Source organism: Anabrus simplex, chromosome 1 (genome assembly GCF_040414725.1).
Source record: "Anabrus simplex isolate iqAnaSimp1 chromosome 1, ASM4041472v1, whole genome shotgun sequence".
Lineage (NCBI taxonomy): Eukaryota > Metazoa > Arthropoda > Insecta > Orthoptera > Tettigoniidae > Anabrus > Anabrus simplex.
The window spans coordinates 1,290,627,532-1,290,654,110 of NC_090265.1; the positions used below are offsets into that span (position 1 = coordinate 1,290,627,532).

Here is a 26,579-nt window from a genome sequence, read left to right on the forward strand (position 1 = left end):
GTACGCCTCTTCAGTGATGCCTAGGCCATCAATGACAGATGATGGCGGAGCTGTTGAGGATCTAACTAGCCTTAGGGCTGAAGACTGAACATACATACACACCCCTTATCTTCAAATCATTAAAACTAAGTCAAACCATCGTCGTCTTGGTCTCCCTCTACTTCTCTTACCATCTATAACAAAGCCCATTATTCTACTAGGTAGCATATCATCCTCCATTCGCCTCACATAACCCCACCACCGAAGCCGATTTATGCGTACAACTTTGTCCATCGAGTTCATTCCTAACTTAGCCTTTATCTCCTCATTCCCAGCACTTCCCTGCCATTGTTCCCACCTCTTTGTACCGGCTATCATTCTCGCTACTTTCATATGAATAAGATATCCTATGTCCACCCAACTTTTGCTCCCGTAAAGCAGAGCTGGGCTGAAAAAAGACCAAAGTAAAGATTGTTTCGTCCGGGAGCTGACTTCCTTCTTAGAGAATACTATTGATAGCAACTGCGAGCTCACTGCATTAGATTTACTACACCTTAATTCAATCTCACTTACTAGGCCTATATTACCATCCTGGGAAAACACACAACCTAAATACTTGAAATTATCTACCTGTTACACTTTTGTATTACCAATCTGACATTCAGTTCTGTTGAACTTCTTACCTACTGACATCAATTTACTCTTCGAAAGGCTAATTTTTATACCATACTCATTGCAACTATTTTCAAGTTCCAAGATATTAAGACAAAGTCGTCAGCATAGTCCAGACTGCTTACTACATTTCCACCTAACTGAATCCCTTCCTGACACTTTATACCTTTCAGCAGATGATCCATGTATACTACGTACAACAAAGGTCTAAGATTACGGCCTTGTTCAACACCTGTAAGTACCCTGAACTAAGAACTCATTCTACCATCAATGCAGCCCAACTGACAACATAAATGCCTTTGTTGATTTTAATAATCTATTCTTGATCCCATAGTCCCCCAGTATGGTGAAAATCTTTTCCTTCGGTACCCTGTCATATATTATCTCTAAACCTACGAAACATAAAAAGAAAACTGTCTATTCTTCTCGTTGCATTTTTCAATTACCTGGCGTATACTGAATATCTGTTCCTGACAGCCCCTCTGTGGTCTGAAACCACACTGATTTTCATCCAACTTTCTCTCAGCCACTGATTGCACTCTCCCTTCCAAGATGCCAGTGAATACTTTGCCTGGTATACAAAACGAGATACCTCGAAAGTGTTGCAATCTTTCCTGTTCCCTTGCTTATAGATAGGTGCAATTACTGCTTTGTCGAATCTGAAGGTACCTTACCAACATTCCATGCTAATTATACTACTCTATAAAGCCATTTCATCCCTGGCTTCCCACTATACTTCACCATTTCAGGTCTAATTTCATCTATTCCTGCCGCATTATTTTACTAACATAATTTTCCTCCTCCCCATGAGCTAGGTGTTTCGCAATACCACCAGGAAGATTTCCTTTTACGTTGAGGAAATTTTCAAAATATTCCCTCCATCTGCCCATTGATTTCCTGGGAACTATTATGAGTTCACCTGAATTACCAAAAGCACTGTTCATGTCCTTTTTCCCTCCCTTTGTAAGATTCTTTATTACTGTTCAGAAAATTTCCCCTTCTGCTTGACCTAGCCTTTCCAGGTTATAACCAAAATTTTCCCACGACTTCTCCTTGGATTCAACAAATATATTTTTTGCTCTGCTTCTTTCATATACGTGCAATTCCCTGTCTGCATCATCCATTTTTTGGAATCATTTCTGATAAGTCTTCTTTTTACGTTTACAAGCTGCTCTTACTTTATCATTTAACCAAGATGTTTTTCCCCAACTTTACACACAGTCCTTCCTAGGCATTCCCTTGCTCTTCCTACGACAGCATCCCTGTATGCCACCCATTTTCTATATCCTGAACTTTGTTACTGTCCACTGTTCGGAACTTCTCACAAATCATATGCATGTACTTCTGTTTAATGTCTTCGTCCTGGAGATTTACCAGTCATCCTCTCGTATCCTTCAGTTCTATTTCCAACTCTCGCATTGAAATCACCCATTAGCACTATCATATCCTTGTTGTTGTCCCTGACTACGATGTAACTCAGTGCTTCATAAAACTTGTCAACTTCATCCTTATCTGCACATTCACGTGGTGAATACCCTGAGACAGTTCTTGTCCTAATTTCCCCAACTGCCAGATATACCCACATCATTAGCTCATTAACGTGCCTAGCAGAAACTATGTTGCGTGCAATAGAATACCTGATGAACAGCCCTAGCCCACACTTTACCCTTCCCTTTTTAACACCCGTCAAGTACACTTTATAATCTCATATCTCTTCCTCGTTATCTCCCCTTACCCGAATACTACTTACTCCTAGCTATTCAGACTCATCATCGTTGCTGACTCAGCCAGTTCTACTTTTTTTCCTTCTATAGCCCCATTAATATTGGTAGCTCCACATCGAATTCCATTTCATTCGCCAAGCTGTTTCCAAGGAGTCCCTCGCCTGTCAAATGGGAGTGGGACTCCGATACTCCCATAGGTCCGAGGCTATAATAATAATAATAATAATAATAATAATAATAATAATAATAATAATAATAATAATAATAATAATAATAATAATAATAATGTACCGAGAGAGGTGAATTTAGGGGACGTGATTTGCCAACTGGTATCATTAGTGACATCTCACTAAGGCGCCTGCAGTTTAAATACCAGCCAATGAACTTGGATTTAATAAAAGGAATGTTCACGTCTTCGGGGTTCGAATTCTACGTAAAACTGGAAGCACTGCAGTTATGGTCGCGATATATCAGCAGTCACATAAAACTACGCCCTTGCCTTTTTAAGAGGAAAGTTGTGTTTTTATCATGTTCTACAATAAATTTACTAAATGTAACATTATATCTATATATGTTAGAAATGTCCGACTCGTTGGCTGAATGGTCAGTGTACTGGCCTTCGGTTCAGAGGGTCCCGTGTTCGATTCCCGGCCGGGTCGGGGATTTTAACCATCATTGGTTAATTCCAATGGCCTGGGGGCTGGGTGTTTGTGCTATTCCCAACATCCTAGCAACTCACACACCACACACACATAATACTATCCTCCACCACAATAACACGCAGTTACCTACACATGGCAGATGCCGCCCACCCTCATCGGAGGTTCTGCCTTACAAGGGCTGCACTTGGCTAGAAATAGCCACACGAAATTATTATTGTTAGTATAGAAATAAGTTCAAGCCGAGTAAGAGAATTATAATGATCTGGTATGGGCTGCTGCTCGATAGAAAAGAGATCACACATATTTCTTGCTGAAATCGGTCTTTGTGAAGCATCTAAGGAATGTTTTATTGCAATTCCACCAGCTAGATACCCTCCCACAGATAAATCGATGGCGAGTCCTGCCTTTGCGGTGAGCAATATCATTCACAAGTGGGGCCCTATGATGACATGTAAATTAGTGTCAAATGCTGTGCACTGGGTATGGGGAAATGAAGTACACATACCGCAAAATGTTTTATTGCCTTAGAGTAATAACAATAGGAGACACAAGCCATTAAATGTTAATAGGACATGCAATCTGGTATGTACAAGAGAGACATATATGAAACCAATGGTAACACGCGATAAACGACATGCTGAAGTCTGTAAGTCAAGTAATTATCACTTGTCGGAACACGCAATGGATGATGGCAATAAACATGAATACTTAGTATACTATAATCAAATTTTCTGAGCATATACTTCATAAGAATCAAGTTCTCGAGAATGTATTACTAGCTGAGTATGTATTCATGTTATGAGGTAGTGCAATATAAACTCACGTTTCTGATAATAATAATAATAATAATAATAATAATAATAATAATAATAATAATAACAATAATAATGTTATTGGCTTTACGTCCCATTAACTACTTTTACGGTTTTCGGAGACGCCGAGGTGCCGGAATTTAGTCCCGCAGGAGTTCTTTTACGTTCCAGTAAATCTACCGACACGAGGCTGACATATTTGAGCACCTTCAAATACCACCGGACTGAGCCAGGATCGAACCTGCCCATTTGGGGTCAGAAGGCCAGCTCTTCAACTATTTGAGACACTCAGCCCGGCACTCACATTTGTAACATTCTGAGAGTAGATTCTCATATGTGGTATGAATAAAAGGTGAGCACATGCTACTTTGTGAGTAGGGCTGTTAGTTGTCTCAGGTATGCGTATTACTTTTGAGAGTGAGAGATTACAAGAAAACGGCTGAGTTTATTAATAATGTGGTGCCTCGCTGAAAAATTTCAAATAAATATATGAACATTTGAACACCAATAACGTAAAGATTGGTATTGTTCTTAAATTTTTAAGTGGAGTGGTTACTCCAATACTTATTTGGACTAGAAAGACTGAAAACAAGTGGTGTTGTGTTCAGAATATCGTTAAATTGAATGTTTAAGACTGATTAGTGACCCTGAATTTCAATGTGGCATAGGAGATGATTTGGCATTCATGAAACAACCGTATCTAAACATCTTGTTGCTGTTATGGACCTCACGATGTTCAGATAGGGTATCTGCCACTTAGGCGATTGCCCTAAATGCAGATCAGTAGTGATTGAACGATATTTTGTGCAAATAAAATAGCGTTTCCCAATTCTTCAGTACATAGTCGATGAAGAAGAGACGAATACAATTTTGTGAACATCTCCTACGTATGAATCAAGAAAGGCAGACTCGAAAACTCGTTACACATTTCGAAGAGGAAGTAACTTTTCCCAGATGGTTTATGGCGATACATGCTGATATGGAGGGAATGGGCATTACTTATGAAGACATCCAAGCCGGGAATCACTTTCGACAATTCGTTTCAGACTTCAGAGGCTTTCGAGAAGAAGGAGGAAAGAAATCTTCAAAAGTGATTTTTTCAGAAGAAAGAAGGAAGCAGATAAGCCAACAAATGAAGCTATATTGGCAGAAGATCAACGCCGGGGGAGGTAAAAGGTGATCCAGGATACCGTAGTGGCCAAAATTGAACAGAAGAAGAAGAAGAAGAAGAAGAAGAAGAAGCACGCCTGTCTTTAAATAAAGTGCCAAAATTTATTTGCTACAGTGTACTGCAAAATATAGCTAACTACTTTCAAGATGAGGACCCCTGAACTGCCACTATTAGGTGGCAATGTGAGGTTAGAAGATCCAAACGAGGATGACATGGCAGCTGTTACAAATACAGTGATCTCATTTTAGGAGGAGACTTCTGAATCGTTCAGCCTCCGGCCGTCTTCCGCTTCTCCGAGCGTGTGTCGTGCTTTCGGAGGGAAACCTGTTTCATTATTACCGGCCCACGAATGTAAACATTATTATTAAAATACTGTACGTGTATGAATGTTTATTACTCACCATTTATTTCAGATGATGTTGAAAATTGCCCCCTCCGTAGTAAGACATGTCTCACAACGCTTAAACAAATTATTAGTCACTTTCTCTTATTCCGCTTCGGTAATAGACTGCATTGCACCCGTTATTTCGGCCTTCTATGATGCAGAATTATTTTAGTAAACATTGTCTTTTAGATAATAATCACAGTAAGTTAGGTTGCCTGATCTAGGGGAGCATAAACTTGTACTAACAACCCGTTCATCAAAAACTGGACGTAACGTGTCTACGTAATTAAGAATGGTACGGGCTATGACACCGTGTTGTTGAGAATATAAAAAATCCTTTTCTTCTTGTGTCAGTTCATTAAAAAGTGGACGAAAAATTGCTCTTACAAACGCCTCTGAATTCATGCGATCATCTAGGAATATAGGCCAAATTATCGCCGCACGCTTACTGAACACCACACAATAACCCTGTTTTAATAGAGTGCAATGGCACATCCTGTACTCTATGGGGATTCTGACTACTCCATAATAGCACATTTTGAGAATGTACATATCCAGAAAGATGGATTCATGCCTCAGCAGATATAAATATTAGCTGTGGATCCGAATTTCCATTGTAAACACGTTCACGAAACCAATTAGAGAACATTATTCTTGCAGCGAAATCCGTCTGATGGAGTTCCTGCACTAACTCTATTTTATATTGTCTAAATTTCAGCAGTATTGTCGCTTGGTGAGCCAACCTCATGGTTATGTTCATTTTCTTCGCCAGAAGATTAAGAGATTTTTGTGACTTTGTTCTAACCATGCCCGAATATAGCCAAGTTTATCTTCAGTTAAAAGGTGTGTTTTCCGCTTTCTCTATAAGTTTAGTGTGCCAGTTTTTCATCAAGTCCAAAATGCAAGATTTTGTAGGAATACTAGAGTCAACATACATAACATTCAAACAAATACCTTCGTTGTTCGTCCGGATACTTCATTTTCCGGTCGTTACTTAATACACAAGCAATATACAGAATAAGCAACAGTCGTACACATTCCTGTACAATTCTCAGAGGCATCTAACTGCTGGGATATTTTATATGGTTGGGGGAGCGGTAGTAGTCGGCCGGGGACTGAATTATCCGGAAGTTTCCCCCTAAAAGAAGGCAGTATATAAGGTGGAATGGTGAAGCTAGGTGAAATGAATTAGGCGATATAATACATTAAGGCGTTTAAGTTGCAGCAAGTACCAGTGTCGCTGTATTCCTCATTCACTACCGAAAATGTAAGCAAAATCATTTTTATTTAGAGGAAAAATATACAGGCCTACAACTCCACAAACTCTAACGTTAACCTTTTCTCCTTCAGCTGCACCACTCATTTAAGCAAAAGCTAGCGCTGGCGTTATGAGTTATTCAGAAATATTGTATCTTCACTGTGATATTCGTAAATAATATTTTTCTCTTTGATACAGTTGGGGAGTTCACATATTCTTATGGGCTGCATCCTTCCCCTTCTAATACTAGCGGTGGCCTGAGTCGTTCAGATGGTTAAGGCGCTGGCTTTCTGAGCCCAGCTTGGCATGTTCGATCTTGGCCCAGTCCGGTGGTATATGAAGGTGCTTACACACGTCCACTCCGTGTCGGTAGATTTAGCGGCATATAAAATAATTCCTGTATTATTATTATTATTATTATTATTATTATTATTATTATTATTATTATTATTATTATATATAATTCGCTGGGGCCATCAAGGACGACGTTAAGTCTTGAACTTGGCCTTCTTTAGAGCCCAAATTTCCCTCATTCTTTGTGAGTGGGCCTGCTTACGCTCCTCTGTCCAAGGGGCACCGTGTCTTCTCTTCGGTTGCTCGTCTCGGTTTAGCCCGTTTGTCAATATTTTCTGGCGGAAGAGATCTCCGTTAAGGGCGTCTTCAGCTGAGATATGTAGCATTTGTAGGTCTTCTTTGGTATTTCTAAACCAGGGAGTTGTGGTTTTAGGGTTTGAATCAAAAAAGTGAAAGATTTCTTTAGTTAACTTTCTTCCGTCCATTCTTTTCAGATGACCGTAAAATCGTGCCCATCTTTTTCTGATTGTGTCGGTAATTTTCTCTATTTTGCTGTAGACTTCCTTGTTGGATCTCTTTTGATGGATTCCATTTCTGTACTTTGATCCTAAGATTCCTCTCACAATTTTGCGTTCTTTTTTCTCCAGTTCTTCAAGGAGTCCTTTGTTGTCATTTAGAGACAGGGTTTCGGCTGCATATAGAACTACTGGCTTCAGAACTGTTTCATAGTGACGTATCTTGGTGTTTTGGGAAAGGCATTTTTTGTTGTAGATTGTGTTGGATGTTTGGTAGGCTATTTCCAGTTTGCGTACTCGCTCCTGAAGTGCTTCTTTGTCCAGTTCATTTTTCATGATGATCTCACCCAGGTATTTGAATTTGTCTACTCGGGTGATGTCCCCGTATTTTGTATGGAATTTTGGTGGAGCCTCTTTGATGTTAGTCATTACACCTGTTTTCTCAAACGATATCTGCAAACCAATTTGTTCGGCAATTTCCTTTAAAATTTCAACTTGAGCTCTAGCGGTTTCTATGTCGTTTGAGAGAACAGTTATATCATCGGCAAATGCTAAGCAGTCTGTTGCGATCCCCTTGGATTTGGTTCCTATTCTCAATGGACTGTAGTTGGTTTCCTGTAATCTCACCTGCCAGGTTCTGATGATCTTTTCAAGAACACAGTTGAAGAGTATCGGGGATAGCCCATCACCTTGTCGGACTCCTGTTTTGATGTCAAAGGAATGCGAGAGACATCCGTGGAACTTCACCTTGGATTTTGTATCGGTCAGGGTGGCTCTAATTAATGCTAGCAGTTTCAAATCAACTCCAAATTCATTTAAGATGTTTAGCAGGACTTCCTGGTCAATGGAGTCGTACGCTTTCTTAAAGTCCACAAAGACAGACACATACTGCTTGGACCTTAGTGTACAATATCTGATGATGGTTTTGAGATTTTGGATCTGTTCAGCTGTTGAGCGACCTTTTCTGAACCCTCCTTGGTATTCACCTATTTGATGTTCGACTTGTGTTTCCAGACGCTCCAGGATGGCAAGTGATAGAATTTTGTAAGTCACGGGTAGCAAAGATATTCCTCTGTAGTTGTTGATGTTCTTTATGCTGCCTTTTTTGTGTAATGGATGGATCAAAGCTATTTTCCAATGAATATTGAATTTTCACGACCGCATTGTAATCGAAACCGACTTTCAACCTATTTAGGTCGTGTTACGTACATTTAGTACGTGTTGAAGAGATGTTAAGTACAGAACAAAAATGGCCAACCAGACACCAGTGGGAGGTTGTGGGTTCGGATCCCACTGGTGTCTGGTTGGCCATTTTTGTTCTGTACTTAACGTCTCTTCAACACGTACTAAATGTACGTAACACGACCTAATAGGTTGAAAGTCGGTTTCGACTATTTTCCAATCTTCGGGTAGGGTCTCCTTGTTCCAAAGTTCTTCTATTTGCTTTTGCAAGATATCAAGTGATTCCTCTGGGGCATATTTCCATAGTTCTGATACTACTGTGTCTTCACCCGGCGCTTTGTTATTTTTGAGATGGGCAATGTGGCGCTTGATTTCATCTCTGTCGGGTGGTCTGGAATCTGGGTACCTGAGTAAGGGTTCCTTGGTCTCAATGGCGCTTTGCGGTTTAGAGCAATTAAGTAAATTCATGAAGTAATCTGCCAGAATGCTGCAATTTTCTTCATTTGACGTCGCCAGTGTACCGTCCTTTCGCTCAAAGCATAGAGATGGTGGTTTATAACCAGTGAGTTTGCGTTTGAAGGCTCTGTAGTACTCTCTGCTTTCATTTTTCCTAAAGTTTTGTTCTATCTTTTCAATGAGAGATTTTTCGTATTTACGTTTCTCAGTTCTGAACACCCTAGCTGCTTGGGAACGTTGGGTTTTATAGGTTTCCCTATCATTTTCTGATTGCGTAGAGAAGTACTGTTTCCACGCATCGAGTCTTTCTTGGAGGACTGATTCACAGGTACTATTCCACCAGGCATGCTTTTTGCTTCTCTTGATTTCTGCAACGTCTTTGGCGGCCTCAACAAGGAGACTTTTGACGTTCTTAAAGTCACAGTCATTTGGTCTAACCTTCTCCTGGAACTCCTCGACCCTTTGCCGAAGTTTATCATTGTCGAAGCGTGTGATCTGTTTGGTTGTCTTCCTTGTGTTTGCGGGAATTGGTTTGAATTTGATAAGAGACATATAATGATCTGAGGCCACATTGATGCCTTTCTTTACCTTGACATTCATAATCTCAGGGCTGTTTCTCCTGGAGATTGCAACATGATCAATTTGGAACTCTCCGAGAGCTTGGACGGGAGAACGCCAAGTAATTTGCTTTCTGGGGAGGTGGCGAAAGTGGGTCGACATGACCTGCAGGTTGTGATTTATTATTATTATTTTATTATTATTATTATTATTATTATTATTATTATTATTATTATTATTATTATTATTATTATTATTATTATTATTATTATTATTATTGCCCACTCCAACCACAGTTGATCCCACGAAAAAACGTTTCTTTACGTTATTGGCCTAATTTTACTAGAACGCTTCACAAAGAATTAGACGCAGCTAAAATCCCAGGCCCTGAATTAGAAGCCGGGGCCCTCTGAGCCAAAGGCCTGAGCATAAATTGATTCTTATAAAGCAATTATTAGAAAAATTGTGGCGGTGACCGCCGTTTTGTTGTGGAGCCTTGCGAGAGCATGTCAGCCTAGCTCCAGTCGCGAGTGATGTCACTGAGTTAGAGCCCACCCTGTCGCCACTGCAGCATCTAGTCAAGATCGAGCCAAGTGCTCAAGCCCAGCTACCTCTGCCGCAACTACTATCATCTCCTCGTTGTCTCACTCGAGGCCTCCCAGTAGTGCGAGAAAGATCTTGAAGGTGAATCCAGAGCTTTCTGATTTCAGAGGACTTCAGGGGCTTTTACTCTTGCAAAATATCTAGATGGGCCAGCCTCCCTGTATGGTGTCGTCCCATTTGCGATCAGTCCCATTTGCGATCACTCTTATCAGTGACAAATAGGTTGCTGTGAGTGAATTCCCTACTGAAGGTCTGGTACAAGCAGAGATCCCTCAAGTAACTGGCGAAACTACATACTAGGATTCTTGCGAATCGTATGCTGAAACTCATTAAATTACTTATATTTACCGTTTGAGACTGATGCGTTAATATCGGGACTGACATAGAATAAACAGGACCTAAATGAACGTTTTATTTAGAGTTACTAGATGTTTGTGGGTGTAAAAAAATGAAATGGCGTATGGCTTTTAGTGCCGGGAGTGTCCGAAGACATGTTCGGCTCGCCAGGTGCAGGTCTTTCGAGTTGACTCCCGTAGGCGACCTGCGTGTCGTGATGAGGATGAAATGATGATGAAGACAACACATACACTCAGCCCCCGTGCCATTGGAATTAACCAATTAAGGTTAAAATCCCCGACCCGGCCGGGAATCGAACCCGGGACCCTCTGAACCGAAGGCCAGTACGCTGACCGTTCAGCCAACGAGTTGGACGTAAAGGCGGTTAAGTGAGTTTTAAGAAGTAGGAAAAAAGATGGACGTATTAAAACCTTTGAATTTTACACTTTCCAATTTCAAAACAAAGATTTTGCTGTAACACTTTGCTTAATCGATTGTGTTACCATTTTTGAAGCAATTGTAACTCATCTCAAATTTAACAGTTAACCTACACTTTCTTATACAATAGGGGAAACTATTAAATTACTGTTTAAATAATGCTCAAACTGTTCAAACATCATACTGACACGCTAAGTAAGCAGCTGCTCAAAATATAATTAGCCTACTTTCATTTATCTGTATGCATATCTGCCCCTAAGTCTCGTTTCTTGATACTAGGTTGGGATGAGTTTAGATTAATTTATACGGGATGTTTCTACGGCCGGTTGCCCTTCCTGGCACCAACCTCAGTTAAGGAGCTGAAATGTGTTATTGTGAATGAAATTGGGTAAGGGGTGAGAGGACTCAACTCTGGCCTATGAATAAGAACTGTACCGGCATTTGCCTGGAAGTGAAAATATTAAACCACAGAAAACCATTCTGAAAACAGCCACCGGCGGGGTTCGAACCCACACGTTTTTCGAATGCAGAGCTTGGCTCCATAGCCATAGCACGTTAAAACGCGCAACCACTCAGCCTACTTTCACCTATATAAATAAAATGATAATTTTCGCCCGTACGCTCGCAAGATTCTAGAACTTAATGCTAAGAAAATATTTAGATTAAATTAAGTTTAAGAAATGATAATTCTATAATGATAGCGCGAATGGGACAACGTTTGCTGTGATCGCAAATGGGACACAGTCCCCTCTATAGGGCAGGCCAGACGAGCTTTAGTGTTTCATTTCCGTTAGCGACTCGGATTAGATGTACAAGATTGGATCCTCAACAGCTCCGTCATCAGCTGTCATAGATGGCCTAGGCACCACTGAAGAGGCGTACTAGGGAAATGAGGAGTGAGGTAGTTTCCTGCTGCATTCCTCACCGAGCCAGAAGTTGCTATTACATATCAGTCTGCCAAACCCACTGAAATCAATGCACCAACCGACCCTATGAGCAACGTTTTCACACCATTCATATCAGGGACTGGCTGCAGAAGGAATAGCATTACTAGCGTCACTCATACCTCAGTCACTTTCATATTGTCAAAGCCAAGTATAAGACAGAGACAGATCAATGAAAGTAACAAAATTACTATAGCCCATACCAGAAGACATAGTGCACTGTAAACACTAGGTCCTGCCAGCAAAGGCAAACAGTGAGTTAATTACATAGTGCCGATCGGGTGCGTAGATGTGAGTTGAGCTCTGACATAAATGAAAATATCGAGCAATAAGAAAATCACGTCCAACAATGAGAAAGTAATAAAACCCCACAACTGGGAGGAAAACGTTACTTTGGGGTACCAGTGAAAAAATCATGGATTAACAAGTGACGAGCTACGCGTCGTTATGAGAGCCAATGTCTGTGAGTAAGGATGGAAATAATGTGAATAAAGCTCTGAGGAAATAATAAGACAGAAATAGAAATAAGAATCTACGTCGAAAATGAGAAATAAAATAAAGAGAGACTAGCCGCTTTGTAACAGAGAAAGGCAGGTGTCTGCTTATAAATTCTCGAACTCAGGATATAAATACCGACATAATAACAACATCCAGACGCACTGGGAATATTTGGTTGGTATTGAGTTGATTCTAGATTGTATCCCCTGACATGAAGCAGAGGTAAATTGATACTCAGTTCTTTTATACTTTAAAACTAGCAAATGTACCCGTGCTTCGCTACGGTATTCTACATTGTATCCGTATTTGTCCGTAAATTACTGTAAATGCAGTGAGTGGGACTATATTAAATTGCACCTTCAAACGGACTTCACCATCAGACGACTCGTTCAGGGTTCTACATGATTGGTCCTGTGTTATTTTCACGTATCTCCTATATTTATGGGTTAGATTCAGTTATTCATTGAATGGGGTGAAATTTGGTACAGTTTTTACATACTACCTTAAATTTTTGATACTCATGTGACCCTGGAATCACAAAATTTTGCGAACAAATAGCCACTGGCCATGTCAATGTGCCTGCCCAATGTCAAGATTGCATCTTTCCTATAAGTGTGCCAAACGATAACATACACGCGCAATAATTTCAGCATTAACTTGAACTCAAGAAATGCAGTACTATTTAACGAATAAGGGATAGAGATACGACAAAATGTCATAGGCCCAAAGTTGTAGATTTCTCCAAATTGAAACGCGATCTCTTGTGATACGACTTACGGTTTAGCCACCAATTATTCCGAATGGAAGGTCTGCACCGTCGTTAAAATTGCATCTATATTTCGATATTTTCCGGGGCCAAAAGTTATAGATTTGCATGGCCTGGAAGATGTATTTCCTCAAAGAAAAGAGTGTCCAGGTTTCGAGATTAGTACTCGCATGCATACGGAGTAATTAAGGAAGCAAAATAATACATCTAAGAAAGCTGATATTAATAGAAAATGGATTATAACTGAGGACAGCCGGATGACGACAAATATGTAAATACCAAGTGAATGTATTGGAAAATCAAATGCCTCTCAATAAATTATGCTAGTGTGAGTTATGGATATAAGAAAGCGGTAACAGAGGAGAAATTTAGGCGGAGGGAATCTTAGGTAAACAGATAAGAAGATGAGTAATGGTGTTATTACTTGAGCTATTCGAGGACGGTTATAACCTCCAATGAAATTCCGCCAGTATCCCGCAGAATGGCCGATTGACGCCTCTCTTGCCTTCTACCCAAGGAACAACCACAAATTTAAAGGCATGATGAGGAAAATGGCAATATGTTACTACCCTGCTGGCACCCCCCCTGTGGGTGGGGGCGGTAGAATAACACCCACGGTATCCCCTGCCTGTCGTAAGAGGCGACTAAAAGGGGCTCCAGGGACTGGGACTCTGAACTTTGGAGCGTGGGTTGACAACCAAGGGGCCCTTAGCTGAGTCCTGGCATTGCTTCCACTTACTTGTGCCAGGCTCCTTTCATCTATGCTATCCGACCTCTCTTGGTCAACTCTTGTTCTTTTCCGACCCCGACGCTATTAGGTTTGCGAGGGCTAGGGAGTCATTCATTTTCACGCCCTTCGTGGCCCTTGTCTTACTTTGGCCGATATCTTCATTTTTCGAAGTGTCGAACCCCTTCCATCTTTTCCCTCTGATTAGTGTTATATAGAGGATGGTTGCCTAGTTGTACTTCCTCTTAAAACAATAATCACCACCACCACCACCCTGCTGGCATGCAACCAGAGACGTTACTATGGTAACCTGTAGGTTCGTTGTCGGTCTGTCGGTCACTCAATGCAGAGCATGATACCCGCAGAAAATAGTAACTTTCTCTGTCATTTGAAGAGTAAGGTATATTATGAACATAACGAAAGTTGTTTATAATGAAGATGCGTTTCACATAAGGTCCACGGAATTTACAGAAAATCAATTGTATAAGAGAAAATGGAGGAAAACCGTTCTGTTCAAAGATTTTCATATGATATGCATATCGAAACCTACCTAGGGATGAATATAATCTAAATGTGAAGTTTGGTTGAGATCTATCCAGCCGTTTCGCCGTGATGGTAGAACAAACGGACAGACAAACAGACACGAAAAATAAAAACCACATATTCGGTCTTGAGTTGACCTAAAACGGATAAATATCTGTAAAACAAACGAAATTACAGACAGCGGACCCCCTACAACTTTATTTAAATAGATTACACCTGTGAATAATAATGGTAATAATAATAATAATAATAATAATAATAATAATAATAATAATAATAATAATAATAATAATAATAATAATCACGTTAATACAAATATAAAAATAATAATAAAATGATAAAATCCTGATACGGTAACGATTTGCTACGGAGGTTAAATAATAATATTTATGTCCATGATTTTTTGCTTGACCCTCCATTCGAAATTTTATCATGGGAGAATAATTAATGGATAGTTAGGGAGGATCTTACAGCCAGATGTATTTTCATGCTTACTTATTTTTGGTCTGACTCTTTGATGTTAGTGACATTTAAGACAAGTTGAAATTATTATATTGACCATGATATGAGTTAGCATAATTGGACTTAGTCACATACACCGTCCACAGTGAGACATTACCATAGCCACTGTGGCGAGTGAAATCATTAGAACATTCAGTAATATTCAGCCATTTGAATGACAGGTGCGGTCAGCATCTCAGAAGTAAATAACAGTCAGATTGGTACGCGATTGCATTGCTTTGTGTAAATAATATAGGTTAGATATGATAGGGTGTCTTCTCTTTCAGGAGTGTATTCAGATGATAAAATTAGGGTAATGGGGCTTAGCTGATTCTTTCTCTAGTCATTAAGTTTGTTTCATGGTCAACGTGGGAGGATTCACCCACACTGCAATGTAAATATTAGGTCAGTGACCTTAGGAAAGGAAGGCAGCTTGGTTACGTCTTTTAAAACAGTATCCAAACTAATTGCAACCGAATAAATAAATCACTGAACAGGCCTCTGTAAAAATGTAATGTAATAAGACTGTAAGAGTAAAGGTGTAGACTTTAAGACATTTCTTTAATAACTAAAGTAAAATGTCCGAGAATAATGCAAATCCGATCGGATTAAACATTTGAATGTGTAAAATGCTAATATGTAAATGTTAGACAGGCCTGTTCAGCTGATTTATTCTTAAAAATTTTAACTCATGAAATCCATGTTGACAACACTGTGATCATAAAATGCTCATTGATAAATTTTGTTTGAGTATCCATCCGATACTAGGTCATGAAAGGCCAGTTGAGGCCATATCTAATTTTATGCTAATTTAGATAACGGTAATATAACAGGGAGCAGTAAACTCCCAAACTAAGGTGTGTTCTCAGGAAAGTCCTAATTATTTATTGGAGCAGTTAATTCATATAATTCAATGTATTTTTTATGATTTTAATTGTGGTAACTGTCAATTAAATGAAAAGATAACTCCAGCACTGCTCAGAGTTACCTTATGTAACAATAATTACGGTATTTGACATTTTAGGTGAAAGTAAACTAAGGTTACGTCAATTATTTATTCAATATTCCACACCTGTGGTGTCAACAATTAATTGCAGATTAATTAATCATTTATGAAGAATTGTTACTTATGTCGTAACCTATCTATTGATTGTTGTTCTACAAGTTGAGTAAATTGAGTGATTTTATTGTCCACTCAAACTTTTGGAATTTAATTAATTTCAAGATTAGAATAAATTAATTAGTAAAAATTTAATCTGGTCCATTCTAATTTACTAGCAATAGTACCCGTAGTATTTAATTTCCTTATGTACCAACTACAGAAGAAGAATACCGAACTGACCGCACCCCAAGCAAATGAGAGTCTCCGAGCGGTAAGTATATTTTCTTACAGAGCGCCGTGGAAGAATCCTAGAAGAGATTACCGTCCCTTCAACGTTCCCAAGGGTACAATATAGATCCAGACGTTGCTTACAGATGTGATTATATTTATACGTTGACTGATTTGTCTTCGCTTGAATTTACTTAATATCCTTAAGAATAACAGACTTCTGTAGATTTCTTCCATAGCATAATCTCAATTACATGACATATTCATACTTTTTCTGATTTTCATACTTTTATTACATTTGTTTTCTATGCAGTTTGTAAAAGCCTCCTCTAATTGGGGACTGTTTCTGTTGATGAAACATTTAAATTGAATAAATAAATAAATACATAAATACATCATCATAATCGTGACCACATATTTTCGGAATCTTTACAGCATTAACACCAATATTCCAATTGCTTTCCCTTTGCAGCAGATATCAGTATTAAAGTTACTCTGCGCCTTTTACTTGCTTATGTAAATCTTCTGCCATGATTTCCAAGGTTGTCTGCAAACTTCTCAATAAATAATTATGGAAACCAGAATCATACTTTATATCAATATTTCTGGCTTACTTTGCACTGAGAAATAAGACAGTACGGCATAATAAGAAGGAAGCATCAAACGAGTCTACAGAATGCAGGGTAATATACAGTAGAAAGAGGGAAGAGGTTAGTGAAGTGAGGGTACAAATAGATACACAAAGAAGAAAGACAGAGAAGAAAGGATATTTATTTACAATAGACAAGCAATACCATAACATTTCACAAACATAGTTTTTAGCGGGCACTGACTTATGGAAAGATCAGGCTTAGTAGAGTAGCATTCCAAGTAATGATAATACATCAACACAGAGGAAGAAACACACACACACAGGCACCGAAACACAGAGCACAGTTATTGAAACATAGTCGTTTGTGCATTGAAGGAGTTAACGAGATTAGTCTAATTCAACGTTTTAAGTCATCGAAGGAAACAAACAAGTAATATGTCGACGGCTTACTTCTAAAACCTCGTATCCCACAATGCTTTTTCTACCCATTATTTTCCTTAAGACTGGTCACGCCTCCCAGCCACATATTGATATGCAGCCTAACAGAACAATTTTCGTTGTGTTAATTTTCCTATGCTAACGTGTAAAGGAAATTGAGCCTTAAATGCATTATACTGTAGGAGTGCGTAAATACGTGATGAAAACAACATCCCTACTATACAGTATGGTAAGGTCCATTTTCCTTTACACATCAGCACAGGAAATTGTTCACAATGAAAATTGTTCTGATGGACTGCATATCCGTATGTGGCCGGGAGGCGTGGCCAGCCTTAAGGAAAATAATGCGTAGGAAGTGCATCGGGACATACGAGGTTTTAGAAGTAAGCCGACGATGTATAGAAAGGGACGAGCATGGAAAAGAATACATAATACAAGGAGAGGCAGCGAAAAGTTACCGGCACTTAAGACGGTGCTGCCGCGCAGGTGGACTGGGGATATGCTTGCTTTGTTCCCGAGTGCTGGGGATAGAGTGAGCGGTCAAGCTGCGCAGCTAGCGGGATTAGCGGTAAGGGTAAGGAATGAATGCTAAGTTTACGAGTGGAGTTCTTGTTGTGGGCAAGTTAGTGTTGTGTTAACTATCAATATGGTGACATATAATGCTTGACAGTGGATATTTCGAGTTTAGTCAATGCATGCCTTACAGCAGGTTTTCGATGAGCGAATAATATTATCCGTGGGATTTGGGTCGTCGTCACCCCGACTTAAGTGTCTGTGATTTTTACTTCTGGGGACATTTAAAACTGAAAGAGTTCCACGTGCTCTTGACACCCTGGGGAATTAAATCAGGTGATTGATACGTAAAGGTTCAGAGGAAGAGATACAGGGAGTGTTTCGACATTTTTTAAGGTGATCCTACGTTTGTATCGAAAACGACAGACATAATTTTTATCAGCTGTTTTTGTTAAACGTAAGATCTACATTAGTTTCCACTTCGTCCGTTATTAATTCTTAACTCCTAATTTAGTGCTATTGTAATGAAACTGAACTCTCGCCGCGCTGCTACAGCTTACCCGTGAGTCTAGTAATAGAATGCAAGCGCAAGCAATCTGTACCCACGACGCTCACTGCACATTGCGGCAACATTTTCCCCTATGATATAGAGCAGGGCCTCTCAGGGTGCATGCGCGTGGTGCATGCACTGTGCACGGTGCAAAAGACGACTTGGCTTGGTTGATCAGAGTGCAGACCCCCCACTCCTCGATTTGGAGTAATAGCGCTTACTCTCTCTTTCCTCACGCCTGTCTCGCTCGCTCCGCCTGTCTCCCTCTGCCCCACTTGCGCCGTAGCGCTCCAAATCCAGGCTGACTTGAGCCGAGTATAGGCGAGTTGAGCCGAGCTTAGCCGAGTAGCCCAGAGACGAAGCGTTGATCCGAGCCATACCGAGCGGCAGCGATGCACAGTGCACGGAGCTCTTGCGCCTCTATCTGCACGCGTGAGATTTTGGGCGTTTGAGAGACCCTGATATAGACTAAATATTAGCAGTTCAATGTGGGAACCAAGAGATGTCAAGTACAAACGTGAAAACATAAAGACAAGGACAAAAACCGTATATCGATGGCTTGCTTGAAAAACCTCGTATGTCCCAATGCTCTCCCTATCCATTTCATTCCTTAAGACTGGTCACGCCTCCCAGCCACGTACTTATATCCAGTCGATCATAATAATTTTCGTTGTGTTCATTTTCCTAAGCTAACGTGTAAACGAAAATGGACCTTACCATACTGTATTGTAGGGATGTTGTTTGCATGACGAATTTACGCACTCTTGCAGTATAATGTAGTTAAGGTTCATTTTCCTTTACACATTACAATAGGAAAGTGAACACGACGAAAACATTTCGATGAACTGCATAGAAATATGTGGCTGGGAGGCGTGAACTGTAGGAAGATCATTGGGACGGACGAGGTTTGAAAAGAAAGCCATCGATATTCATACACCGTCGTCACTAATCCAATAAGTACATCCAACTCGATAGTATTAACACTATTTTTGTTGTTTCTATCCTTTTCATATGACTTTATTTGCCACGTGTTTGTTCCTTTCCATTACTTATATTGATCCGTGGGGCTCCTTCCCTCTTTTTGCGTTTCTCCTATGTTCATAAGCTTTTACCATTTGTATCCTCCTTTATCTCTGTTCTCTTTTTCTGTATTGTCTTGTATCCTTCCTAACATACACTTTCTACATCCATACAGAAGATCCATAAAGGTAGCCATTGACTAAATATTGATACCCTCCTTTCCGATGAAACAGGGAAGTAGATACGAGCACTCCGGGCCTAAGAAGAAAATGGATGTGAAAGAAACACGACTGATGACGAAAGAACCATCTATTTGAAGACGATAGTGTATGAAAATATGGAGATTTTCCTTGACCTTTGGCGCTTTTATGTTTGTGCTTGCCTCTTCCACTGTTGCACCCTCTTCCCATACTAGTTTCCCATAGTTTATATCCTATTATTGAGTTCCTATCATTCTATATATGAGTTATTTTATTATTTTTATTCCAGTACGGAAAATTCTACTGAGTTTGGTGCAATTTAAGAAATAATTTGAACATCGGAGATTTTTTTTTCGATTAACGAGTTCCTAATATTCAGTCACAGCTATGGTAACTTTGAGATTAATATGTTAGCCTTCAAGTTGAAAATCCTGAGGTTCGAGCCTCTGTATTATATTCCATCTCTAATTACAAAATAGGTACTTGAGTGGTAATAATAATAATAATAATAATAATAATTATTATTATTATTAATAATAATAATAATAATAATAATAATAATAATAATAATAATAATAATAATAATAATAATAATAAACACCTTCATTATATACTGTTATAAATCTCAGTGTTCAGTATGCAGACCTCTATGAATTTACTGTTTACTAGTAAATCCCTATTTGTAACTTGCTCTGTGGCCTTGTTTACTTCCATACCACTTATCTTTAAATCATTAGAAACTGAACATAACCATTGTCGTCTTGGTCTTCTCTTACCCTCCATAACCGAAACCATTATCCTCTTAGATAACTTATCCTCCATCAATCGTCTTACAAGACCCCAACGCCGAAGCTATTTGTGCGTACAGCTACATTTCCAACTTAGTCTCTATCTCCTCATTCCGGATACCCTCATGTCATTGTCCCCACCTGTTTTTACCAGCGATCATTATCACTACTTTTTTGTCTGTTACTTCTAACTTATTATCATTCTACAGGTTTTTCCACTCCTGGGAGATCGCAGCTGCGAACTATGTAGCACATGTGTAATTGGCCCTGTTTTACGAACAGATGCCCTATGTGAAGAGATGTAATCACTATTGCGTGTTTCTGTTATGAGTGGTATTGCGGTGTATTGTCTGAATATAAAGAGGATAGTATTGAGACAAACACATACCGGTCCCCGAGCCAGAAGAATTAACCAGACGCGATTGAAACCCCTGACCTAGCCAAGAGTTGAACCTGCGATCCTCTGAAGGGAAGGCCTCAACGCTGGCCATTAAACCAAGGAGTCGGACTCTGAACATAAAGAGGAGAGTATATTTATATCGAGTACATCCATTTCTCACTCCCTTACAGCAAAATTGGTCTGAAAACGGACTGGTGTAAAGAGAGTTTCGTCCGGGAGCTGATTTCTTTCTTACAAAATACAATGGTTAGCAGCTGTGAACTCACTGCATTAGTTTTCCTGCACTTTAATTTAATCTCGCTTACTATACTATCATCCTTGGAGAAATGCCCTTCGGGAGATAGTGGGTTCGAGCCCCACTGTCGGCAGCCCTGAAGATGGTTTTCCGTGGTTTCCCATTTTAACACCAGGCAAATGCCGGGGCTGTACCTTAATTAAGGCCACAGCCGCTTCCTTCCACTTCCTAGGCTTTTCATATCCCATCGTCGGCCATAAGACATATCTGTGTCAGTGCATCGTAAAAAAAAAATAAAAAAAAAAAAGAGAATGCCCACCCTAAATACTTGAAATAAACTACCTGTTTCAGTTTTGTATTTTCAATCTGACATTCAGTTCTTTAAGATTTTTTCCCTACTGACATCACTTCAGCCTTGAAAATCGGTTGCCTCTGTGGATCAATGGCAGAGCGTCGGCCACTGGATCTCAAGATAGTAGGTTCAAACCCGGCAGAAGTAGTCGGATTGTAGAAGGGTGAAAGAAAGTCCATACGATACTCCATGTCGTACTATTTCGACATATAAAAAATCTCTGGTGAGACATTTGGTATTCACCCGACTAAATTCCTTCAAACTCAGCCACAGATGCCCTAAAGAGATACGGTTTACACTGCCCTCTAGTAAACCTAGAGTAAAACGAAACTTCGAAACTGACGATCAGCAGCCAGATGACGTCGAATTAAAATGCTGCACAAGCTATCTGAGGTCATACGGTTCTTCTTCTTCTTCTTATTCTTTGAAATGCTAATTTTTATATCATACTCATTGAATCTATTTTCAAGTTCCAAGATATTAGATTGCAGGCTTTAGGCACAGTCTGCCATTAAGACCACATACACCAAACTGCTTACTACATCTCCACCTATCTGAATCCCTCCCTAATGCTTTATAGGCCAACTTTTCAGTTGATGATCCGTGTAAACTATGAACAGATGTGAAATATTACCAGCCTGGTCTAACTCCCGCAGGGATCTCGCACCAAAAACTCATTCTACCATCATTTCTCACTGCAGCACAACTGTCAACATAAATACCTTTGATTGCTTTTAATAACCTTGAATTAATCCCATAATCCCCCAGTATGGCCAAAATCTTTTCCCCCCTGTACTCTGGTATATTCCTGCGCTAGGCCTACGAAGCAACATAACTGTCTATTCTCCTCGTAGCATTTTTCAGTTACAATACCTGGCGCGTGCTGAAAGTCTGATCCTGACAGCCCCTCTGTGGTTTGAAACAACACTGGTTTTCATCCAACTTACTCTCAACCATTTATCGCACCTCGATAGTTGTTGCTATACTTCCTGTTCCCTGGCTTACAGATAGGTAGAATTACTGCTATCAACCGATTAAAGGTATCTTACTAGCATTCCACGCTAACCTTATTACCCTATGAAGCCATTTCATTTCTGAATTCCCACTATATTTCATCATTTCAGGTCTACTTCCATCAATTCCTGCTGCTTTATGACAATTTCCACTTCCTCAAGGGTAATTTCACGGACATCATTGTCCTCTTATGAGTTCGGTTGTTTGCGACGTCAAGGGAAAGATCTTCTTCTGCACTGATTGTGAGACAATTTTAACAATGCTCATTCCATCTGGGCTCTACTATGAACTCACCTTATTTGCCCATAATAATAATAATAATAATAATAATAATAATAATAATAATAATAATAATAATAATAATAATAATAATAATAATGTGAAAATCCACAGCCTATTTGCAGTCACTCGACTGGGTCAAGAATGGAATGAACGAAGCCCCATCTAGCGGCGAGGATAGGAATTGTGCCAGCTGCCGAGGCATGCCGAACTCTTCTGGGGCAATGATTAATGAATGATAGATGAAATGAAATGATACTGGAGAGTGTTGCTGGAATGAAATATGACAGGGAAAACCGGAGTACGCGGAGAAAAACCTGTCCCGCCTCCGCTTTGTCCAGCAAAATCTCACATGGAATGACCGGGATTTGAACCACGCAACCCAGCAGTGAGAGGCCGGCGCACTGCCACCAGAGCCACGTAAACTTAATAATAATAATAATAATAATAATAATAATAATAATAATAATAATAATAATAATAATAATAATAATAATAATAATAATAAAAAGTCCGTTGTTAACACGGACATTCTTAACGGCACTGGGTATCACAATTTATTCCCATATAGATAGATAGATAGATAGATAGACAGACAGACAGATAGATAGATAGATAGATAGATAGATAGATAGATAGATAGATAGATAGATAGATAGATAGATAGATAGAAACTCGTTCAAACCTTTAAGGTTTGGGACGAAGAAGAACGTAGTGGAAATTGACTGCTTAGCTTTCGCGGATATTATAGCAAGAGTGTCAGAGAATTTTGAAACTGCAACTGAATAAATTAATGTGCTGAAGGAAGTAACAGAAATAGGCTTGCGGATATCTTTTGAAAAGATGGAGGTAATGTCAAACATCAAATGATAACAAGAGCCTACTAAATATCAATTATGGAACAATAAATCGTGGGAATATGTTTAAATACCTTGGTGAGTGGATCCCATCAAATGAACTAGATGCAGAAGCCTTAGAGGCCAGAGCAAAAACAGAATGGGTGTAGCTTTCCAAATCACCCGAAACGTATGTAAAAAGAAAAAAATGGCGCGTTTCTATAAATAGCAAAATTCGTCGTTACAACACTGTCATCCAGCCGATATCTCTCTATACATCAAAATGCTTTAATCTCAAATATGTGCGCTAGCTGAGCTAAAACAAAAAGAGTGAAAAATTCTTTACGCAGAAACCAGGCCTTTTCAGAATAAGCATCGTAACTTTTGGGACTTTCTGAGATGAGAAACGGTCAACTGTTACAAAGAGGTCGGATGAACGTCGTGCTCGACACATCAAGCTAATGAGAACCTACTGGATCAAACTAAATTTTAATAAACGACAGGACATAATTATAATGAAACGTATCGTGATCCATAGTCGGCCCATTAGCGAAAAAATAAATAATAATACAGATGGACCTCTTGGAAAGAATCGCCAGACAAACAGGACTGAGGATCTCAGCAGAAAAGGCGAAATTCATGACGAACATCAAAGATGGACAAATATTCCTGGAAACAGAGGACGGATAGAAAGGGTCAAGAAGTTCAAGTACCTTGGTGAGACGATACAGGATAATGGACTAGAAAAAGCTGCAGTGAAAAATCGGATCTCAAAAATGGAGAGAGCATACGGCTTGACAAGAAACATCTACAATAAGAAGTGCTTATCCTGGAATTCCAAATTAAAACATTACAACACCGTGGTCAAAACAGAATGCCTGTATGCCAGTGAATGGCTGTCCATGAACTACAAGCTGGAGAAGCTAGGGATCCTGGAAAGAAGAATCCTCAGAAAAATTATGGGAGCTGTCCAGACTGAAAGTGGATGGAAACTTCGGAGCAACAAAGAAGTTTACTAGAAGGTGGAAAGAATCTCAGAGACTATGAAGAAAAGAAGACTGGCGTTTCTTGGACATCTATACAGAATGAACGCAAAAAGATATTTGATTACTTCTGGAGAAAAATGACCACTAGAGCATGGATTAAGGAAATGAAGAAGGATATGGAAAGGTTAAGCATCTTGGAAGACCAGCTGTTAGAATGGAATACGTTTAGGAACACACTGAAGAATTTGGAAGGTGTTCAAGCCTCAGGAAGAACTAAGAAGACCGAAAGAGCGAAAGACACAGAGAAAACTCCGTACGAAGAGAAAGAAATGAAGTTGTAGCGTGATCCTTAGAGGTCCATTCGCTTGTAAAAATAATAATAACAATATGGCCTCAGCTAATCTGTGCAAGAATCTTAATTTGACGCCATCTGGCTGCTTCCTCGTCAATTTCGACGTTTTGTTTTTCCCTAGGTCCACTAGATGACGGAGTAAACCGAATCTTACTTGGGTGTCTATAGTTGATTTTTAATTAATTTTGTTCGGCGAACACCAAATGTGTCACCAGAGATGCCGCGTCGTACGATATAGAGTGTCGAATAGATTTTTTTCGGCCTTCAAAAATCGAATTACCTCTGCCGGATTTGAACCGGCTAACTTGGGATCCGGAGGCCGACACTCTACCAATGATCCACAGAGAGAGCTATAATAATAATAATAATAATAATAATAATAATAATAATAATAATAATAATAATAATAATAATAATAATATGAAACGTATTTGTGTCACTGCTAGCAGCTTTCAGAGATGGCAAGATGTTAATATTTTTTCAGAACTAGTTATTTCATATGTGGATGTATCCTTCAATACGAGGATGTCGCATTTCAATGTTATTAGAACAGATATACCCTCGGATTGAATTGCTGTCTAACAAGCAACATTGCTAGTTGAAGGCTATCTCGTGACCAAATGGATCACCCATACTAAATTATTCGGTCAACATGTAGTTCTAATCACACCCCGCTCATCTACCTTTACATTGCCGATCTATCGAAAAGGCGCACTTTGTCTAAATGTACATGAATATGCTTACAAGATGTTTAATCATAAAATAACATTTATATTTGAAATAAACTGTACCAAAAGTTAAATTTTCCGCGAAAATCAAATTGTTTGCGTCAATGAACAAATCTCTCGCAACAACGAAGAAAGTTATAATTTCTGAAACACCTGCAGCTATCGAACTATTTCATATGCTTAATCATAGTATAGAAAATTTTCAAAGGACCATAGAATATTTTAAATTTAATTAAAAAGAATATTTTATAACATGATATTTCATTAAATCCTTCTGATCATACGAAAGGAAAAGGTATAAACTTACAAGAATGGACAGTGATATCACATGATGACATGATAGTATTCTGAAATATTTTTCAACTGATTAGAAATCCCTCGCATTTGATACCGTGTTGATAATAGTGTGCAGATAGTAGTCTGAGTGAATTAGGAGAAAAATTCTAACGAAGAGTAGTAAGTAAGAAGAGTTGACTCAAAGAATTTGAAATATAAACACAAACTTTAGATCAATGTTTCATGAAATGTAACTCACTAATTGTGTACTATTTCCAAGAATGGGCAGGTTTTCCTGCTCTTTTGCACCAAATAGCACTGAAGATGGAAAGTTTTTCAAGTCTTTGTGAATCTCAAATATTCACGACAAGGTAGATCACACGCGTGAGCTGGTGATTAAAATAAACAGTGAAAGATAGTTTTTTTAGTAATTCAGTAGTATTAATCAAGCAAAATTCTTTTCAAACAATCAGTGAATGCACGGTGTTTAGCACATTTCATTCACTTGTTATATATTTATGCGATCACACGTCACTGAGGTTTAATATATCAGAGTAAGACTCGCAGTAGGCCTGATGAGTGGGAAACGAACATGAGGAACGTGTGAACTGCGCTCTAGTCATACAACCACTGGAAGAGTCTTCTCCACCCTCCAATCAATATGTG

The 26,579-nt window shown here is 39.2% G+C and overlaps 1 protein-coding gene across 1 annotated transcript in view; it reads right to left on the minus strand.

Annotated features, from left to right (window-relative positions):
- LOC136878394 (uncharacterized) overlaps positions 1 to 26,288 on the minus strand; it is a 352,728-nt gene extending 326,440 nt beyond the window's left edge. Inside the window, exon 1 of the mRNA XM_067152083.2 lies at positions 26,173 to 26,288. The gene's annotated coding sequence lies outside the window, so the exon portion shown is untranslated. The remainder of the gene's footprint in view (positions 1 to 26,172) is intronic.
- Between the last annotated feature and the right edge of the window lie 291 nt (positions 26,289 to 26,579).